The following is a 7,600-nucleotide window of genomic DNA, read 5'->3' as shown; positions in this document are numbered from 1 at the left end:
CCTGCTGTGTAGAAATAAATGGGAAATAAATGATGACAGAAACACTTATGGAAGAGCCACCGAGCAACCAAGTTCGGGATAATCACGTCTGTATGTATGTACGCAGGTACTGCTTAGGAAAAAGCATGTCGCAGAAGACATGCGGCAGACAAAGCTGCAAAGTAACACAACATACCAACACGTTCGGCGTCACCGCAACCACAGCTATGTGGCCCCAACGTGACCCTCCATCACTCGAATTGCTCACTTGTCAGACAGGTAGAGACGCGTTGGGAATAAGCACACACATACATACATACGCATATGCCTTTATATCTTCCTATGAATTGCTGTGAAGTGCGAGTGAGTGTGCATTTGTTGACGTGCATTTGCGGCCAACTGGAAGTTATTGCCATTAATCAGCAGAGGAGGCTTCTTTTGTAGTCAAATGGACACCATCGATAATGAAATGAGATCTTAGACAGGCAGCCAGTCGTTTTTACTGCTAAATAGTTTTATGATATCCATATTTTACGGCTGTTGTTTAGAGATCTTCGATTAGTAATTGTAAGCCAAGTGACGCAACAATATTTTCTCGTAGAAAGTCGTAAGGATTGTAAAAATGTTGCTGAAACCTGAGCAAAGTGGTAGAAAATATTCAATTTGTCTTTCTGCATTACCTATTTTCCATGCTAGATTTATAAAGAGGGAGAGCAAGGCATCCTCTGCGTAGGAAAGATAAGTTGGGTCAGGTAGACTTGGCTTCATTTGGTGTTTCCAAGTGGCGCCGGTTAGCACGAGGAAGAAACGAATAGCGCGCTTTGTTAAACTCTGCCAAAATCGCTTAAGTGGTTATTGCGCTAATCAAGAAGAAGAAGAGGCAAATTTATAAAGCTCGTGTTCGGAAATATTTTTAATTGAAGAAAATTCACAGCATCGCATGCGAAAAAAAAATTTGTAAAATCAACGCGATTTTCGAGCAACTTCAGACTTTCATTTTATTAAACTTATGAAGTTTTCTGCTATTATAATTAAAAAAGTTTTAAATTTTTAAGGCAATTTTTGGAATTTTGTTAAATTTTTGTGAATTTTGTTACATTTTTGTTAATATTTATGTACAAAATTTGGATACCCAAAAGTTTTTTAGAAACTCTAGTTAAAATTTAAAAATTTTCATTGTAATTTGATAATATTTTTTGAAATTTCTTAAATTTTTTTGAATTTTGCTAAAATTTTGTTAAATTTTTATTAATTTTGTACAAGGTTTGGACACCCAGAAGTTTTCTTAAAGAGTTGAAAATTGTGATAAAAATTTTTTGGAAATTTGTTAAATTTTTGTGAATTTCGTTACATTTTTGTGAATTTCGTTACATTTTTGTGAATTTTTATATTATTAATTTTGTACAAAGTTTGGATACAAAGAAATTTTCTATATATTCTAATTAAAAAGCTGAAAATTTTGATCACAATTTTTGGAAATTTGTTAATTTTTGTGAATGTTTTAAATTTTTGTGAATACAAAGTTTGGATACCCAGAAGTTTTCTAGAAATTCTAATTAAAAAGTTTAAAATTTTGGTAGCAATTTTTGGAAATTTGTTAAATTTTTGTGAAGTTTGTTAAATTTTTCTACTAGAAATTCACATTTAAAAGTTGAAAAGTATGATGACAATTTTTGGAGGTTTTTGGAAGTTTTTAAAATTTTTGTGAATTTCGTTAAATTTTGTGAATTTTTTTAAATTTTGTGTTAAATTTCGTTAAATTTTGTAAGAAGTTGAAAATTGTTATGATACTTTTTGGAAATTTGTTAAATACAATTTGTACATACAAGAGGGCGCAAAATGAAGGAAGGTTCATAATTATTGGCATCATGTGCCAAACAAATTTGACACTAATGAACTGGACAGCTGCTGCGTACAAACAGGCCAGCAATGGAGTGCGTTAAGATCAGAAAAAAGATTTCCCTCATTCAAAATATGTATTTTTTATTCAGTAAAAAAGTTGGACAAAAATGAAATTGGATGATTAATTTTGCGCCACCTTGTACATCCCTAGGGAAATTCCCTTAAAATCTCCCAGCTTTTTTTACGCTTATAGCATACATCCCCGGAGTTAAGCATACAAGCGATTTCCCACTGGGTGGTTGGTTATGTTGCAGGAAAAGTCGATGTTGCATGTTGCAAGCGCGCGCTGAAGTAATCACAAGGAAACCAACGACACAAATATCGCAATCAACTACAAAGAAGCAACACCTAACAATGGGCAACTTTCAAATTGCCGCTAGTTGATTACACCTGAAGTTACATACAGTTAGTGAGTTAACGTAGAAAAGGCGCAAGCCTGCCAGCCAGCAAGAGTCAACAAATCGCATGCGACAATCTCACGCTCGGTCGCTTGGTCGCGAGACAATGAAGCGATGAATTTGTTGGAAGCAACAAGTTACCTGCAACAACGAATATCCCCGACGGCACAGGAAATCATCAATGCATAGTAGGTTAAGTACAACATCTAAACACGAATATGTTCCTACACACACACACACATGTAAAGAATAATACATATGTGCGTACAGTGGAGGGCATAAAAATTAGGATCGTGCATGAATTATATGCATTTTTTTTAAATAAAGTAATTTTACTTTTTGAAAAGTGAAAATATACCAGAAAGTGGTAAGAAAAAATGTTGGGTAGACGTAAAGAAAAATAATATCCGGGAAATAAGTGAAAAAGTATAATTTGGCGAGTACGCGAGAGTCAGTGAGAGTATTTGATACGTTAAGATGAGATGTGGCTCAGCAGGCGTCAATAAATTCAGCTTGAGTAAAACCTACAAAACAGATGTAAAACTATCTAAGCTACTAGCAAAGTATTTAAGAGAGGGCAACAGAAATGTAAAGAGAAGAGTTCCTAGAGGATTTCGAACCTCTTATTTAAACCAAATAACAACGAAATTGGCCGACTAATGAGTGGAGATAAGAGATATTCTAAGGCATGTCGAAATTTAAATGTTTGTTGTCTTCTACTGCACAATTTTTTTTTTTTTTCTTCTCCTTCATATGAAACAAAATTCGAGCATTCGTTATATGGACCAAAACACCCAATATTTTCAGCAGGGAAATCGTCAAAAGCCAACGTTATTTTACAGCCATTTGAAACTTGCACTTTTCTTAAACAAAATCTAGAAGACTACAAAATTGCATACTCGAAATTTTTCCAAAAATTCTGATTAGATAAACATATTTCAAATTTTCATGACATTCGTCGAATTTTTATAAATTTTTCCAGAATTTCTGATTAAAAACCTTGAAATGTTGATGGAAATTCGCCGAATTTTTATAAATTTTGTACAAAGTTTTAAACTTTGCATTATATGGTTTTTAATGTGATATAAACCGTGATTTTTACTTCAAATTTGCACTTTGCTACAACAAAATTTAATGGACTACAAAATTGTTCGACTCGAAATTTTTCCCGAAATTCTGATTAGATTAAAAAGTTTGAAATTTTCATGAAATTCGACGAATTGTAGTACAAACTATAAATTTGATAAAAAAAATAATTGGAATTAAAAAACAAATAAATAATCAGTCAAAACTTCCGAATATATGACGTCCACTTTCTTTTGACTCTGTCACTATATTCATTACAGAGCCGCCAGGAGAGAGAGGCACAGAAAATGGAAATTTCGATAGACATCTTTTACAGGAAAAAATAGAAAATAAACAAATTTATAAAATAGTTGGCTTGTAACCTAAGCATCACATATTTGTAAGCCTATCACTTCCGCCAGGTGAGGGAGGCAACCGCAATTTTTTGAGTGTCTGTAGTTTATATGGAAAATATGGTGAAAACGAGAAGAAACATAATTTTACCTGATCCATGAAGAGCTCTTAAAAGAATTCTAAGTTAGGTAGGCTCAACAAAATATCAATACAACTTTTTTTAAAACAACTTTTCATAATTAAAAATAGTGATATAGTTAAAAAAAATGTATATATATAAATAAGGCGCGTACTCTTCTGTTACAGATTTCGCCGAGCTCCTTCTCCTATTTGAGGTGTACGTCTTGATGTTGTTCCACAAATGGAGGGCCTACAGTTTTAAGCCGACTGCGGCAAATAGTTTTAATAAGGAGTTTTTTTCATGGACGTCGATCGTGTTATAGTTTCTCCAGTCTAATTTCTGAGAAAATGTATGTCAAGAATTAAAATATTGTATTATAAGTGTAAATTTTACAAAACTAGATTTGAAAAAATATATGCAAAATTTTTATATGAAACCATATTTTGCATACGCCATTTCACATAGGAAATGAAAAAATATTATACAAAAATATATATTACCTTCATTTATTCGCTCATTATTCGCTCGCTCTTAAAAAATTGGTGCATATAAAAATAATTTGTTTTTGTATTTGTATTTTTATATCCGGCACTGTATATAAGTGTACGCGCACACACACGTATATTTAAGCAACCTGAGACACTGCCAAGCACTAAAACAATGATGAGATTAGTGGAAGGAGTTTGCAATTTTTTTGCGTTGCCTTTGGTATAAATACAAAAGCAACTGGAAAAAATATTTGTAAACAAAGAGAGAAGAAATAAGTGAAAATGAAATTGATAATCTGGCCTCGGTACTGGACACAGAAATTGGTGAGTAAGTGCGCGCGAAAATTTGGCGCATGCCAGCTAGCGGAAGAGAATGAGAGAGAGATAGAGGCAGGGACAAGGAAGTGGCAGAGCGCTGAATGGGGCAAAATCTAGAATTTGGGTGAGTGGAAAATATATTTTGATTTTATTGTGCTTGTACGATTTACTGTTTCTCCATTTATGGTTGTTTTACTTCAAGTATTAATTCGCTGATTTTATTTATTTGTGCTTGGTTGTTTATCAATATTGCATGGAAAGGGGTTGTAACTGAATATTAACTATTTTTTTCATTTTTTTAAACTAATTTTTTTAATTTTTGTAAATTTTCATCACAAAAGTGTTTTCTTATAAAATGAGAGCAGTTTTCGTTGCTGGTGGCTCAAAAGCCACTGAATGGATTTAAATAATTTTTTTTTTTTTGTGCAAAAAAGACCTCAAGAAACATACAGCTCCATATAAATTCACAATGGGACATAGAGTGGCGCAGTTTCATTCCTAAGTATAAAAGTATCCCCTAGTAATACCACCCGTCACCAATCAACGATTTTTACCCGCCTGAGGATTGCCACACCAACGTAACGCATCAGCATTTACTCACTGGAGGTTCTTCTGCTTCCTGTCCTTTCTGCTCTAGATTAGCATCAGCAGAGCAATTCCGCAACGAATGTTCAATTTTGGAGAGATTAATCCTAAAACACTTTGGCTCTGCGAACCCAGCGTCTACTCTAAAATCTGTAACGTCGCGAAACATTTTAAGCATATATAATTTCATCTAAGTAATCAATTTAAGTATACTTAGTACGTATTTTATACTATGTTTTAATAAATAATAATAATAATAAAATTTATTTTGTCTTATGCCCAAGCTCTAACAGAGGAGGCGTTTGACGAGGTTCTTGAACACGGCCCGTACCGAGTATCAGTTGTGGAAAAAATATAGAAAGAAGAAGAAGATGTATTCATAGGTACTTAAACTTTGGGATTCGTCATTACGCGCAGTTTGCTTTTATTTTTTATAAACCTAGTTTCTGGTTAGTCAACTTATATTTTTTCTTTTTTCATTTTTCTACATATAAACGCCGTTGACTGCCGAAAAAGCCATAACGGCAACATTCACATGCTTTCTACGTTAAAATGTTGTGAGGAACAATGACAAGAAACATTGTCGTCACATTCTAGAAAGTATTAGCCTTTCGCTATGCCAACAAACTAACGTTCCCAAGAGTCAGGTCACAAAGGTGAAACGAAACACAAAAAAAAACAAACAAGCTAACGCTCTTAGCTGCATTTAAGCTTAAAGCGGTGACTTGGAAGGAAAAAAAATTAAAGTTAAAAACAAAATGTGATAGTCATATATGTGTGTATGTATGTATGTACTTTTTATTAAATTCAATTACAAACAAAAACCAGCCTTGACAGAAAAAAAAATACTGTGAAATATCATATAAAATTGAGTTGTGAACTGCTAAAAAATAAACAAAATCTACTGCGAAGTTCATAATATTAAGTACAGTAAATAAAGTAATTAAAGCATGGTTATTATCTGCTATCTATGAAACTTTTAATTAACTTTGGTTTTGTATACACTCGAATGGCAATAAAAAACCAGCCGTAATTTGGATGGAGTCGAATCTTTTGTATACCCGTACAGCAGCGCACGTTTTTGTGAAAAATAATAAAGATAAAATCATGTGATTTTCAATCGTAAAACTTTCCTAAAATCATCATCACCATCCACATCCAGACGAGGTACGAGTGAGTGCGGTGTTGTTGTTGTAGCAGTAATACAAGCAGGAGTGAGTGCGTTGTAGCATATGGAAACAGGGCTCTTTGAACTTGTGAGCTAAAGTTGGTGAAGGAACTGCTCTGCAAGTTAAAGTTTAGACTACAGTGGTCTGACTGTAGTGAGTTCGAAGTGGAGATAGCTGCAATCAACAAAACAGTTAGCGTAACAACAACATTCAAAAAAATAAACATCGATTCTGAAAGCCAAGCGCCATTCAACGCCTTAGGATCGCAGCGCCTGTACGCTCATAACCAGTCGGACGTCTTACTTTCCTATCGGACGCATTCGAATATTTCGATATGAAACTCATGCGAGTTCGTGGTTGCACATACCGGGAATTGTTCATCTGGCGATGAGACTTAGCATCGTCGTTCCCGCTACAGTCGATTCTACGTTACCGGTACGAGTCGAATTTATATCCGGCGGAGGTTCATCAATCCAGCTGCAGCTTTGTACAATTATGAGAAATGTTTAGGCAGCTACAACAACAAACCCACTCCAACAAAACTACACCAATAACAACAAAAAAAAACAATAACAAAAGAGCAAGAACAAAAACTATAACAAAAATAACAACATCAACAACTTAGTATCATCTCCCTTAAACTATTTTTCAAAAAACACCGTGTGGAGACGCCCTTCACTCACCTCCTTTCGCAAAATTATGATTTAGGCATCTTGGCAACCCTTGTGAACAATTTTATGCAAACCTTTAAGCTGTCGTCAGCCTTCACACAAAAAGTGCTTTCGGCAAGCATTTCAAGCTGCAGGGTTTCGAAAAGCAATTGCAAAAGAGGCTGCCGTAGCTGAGTAGGTTGATGCGTGGCTACCATTTGGTACTATTCGGGTTTGAAACTTCGGGCGTGATACACCGAATGCTGGAAAAAGCTGTTGAATAGCGGTCGCCCCTCGGCAGGAAGTGGCAAACCTCCGGGTATACTTCTAAAGTCCACCCGAAAATCCATCTGGAGTTCGGAGGTGGCATAAAACTGTAGGTCCTTCCATTTGTGGAACAACATGAAGAGGTACACCACACATGGCAAAAAGAACTCGGCCAAAGAGCCAACAAAGAGTATGAGGGCCAATTATTATTATTATTACTACAGAAGAAGTTATACTAGACATTTTGAAAAGGAAGTGCTGGAAATTTAACTAAGCTTAGGACGAAATTATTTGAATTTTTCTC

The sequence above is a fragment of the Anastrepha ludens genome, chromosome 5, assembly GCF_028408465.1.
Source record: "Anastrepha ludens isolate Willacy chromosome 5, idAnaLude1.1, whole genome shotgun sequence".
NCBI lineage: Eukaryota > Metazoa > Arthropoda > Insecta > Diptera > Tephritidae > Anastrepha > Anastrepha ludens.
The sequence above is the reverse complement of the archived record's forward strand: the minus strand, read 5'-3'. Positions refer to the sequence as shown.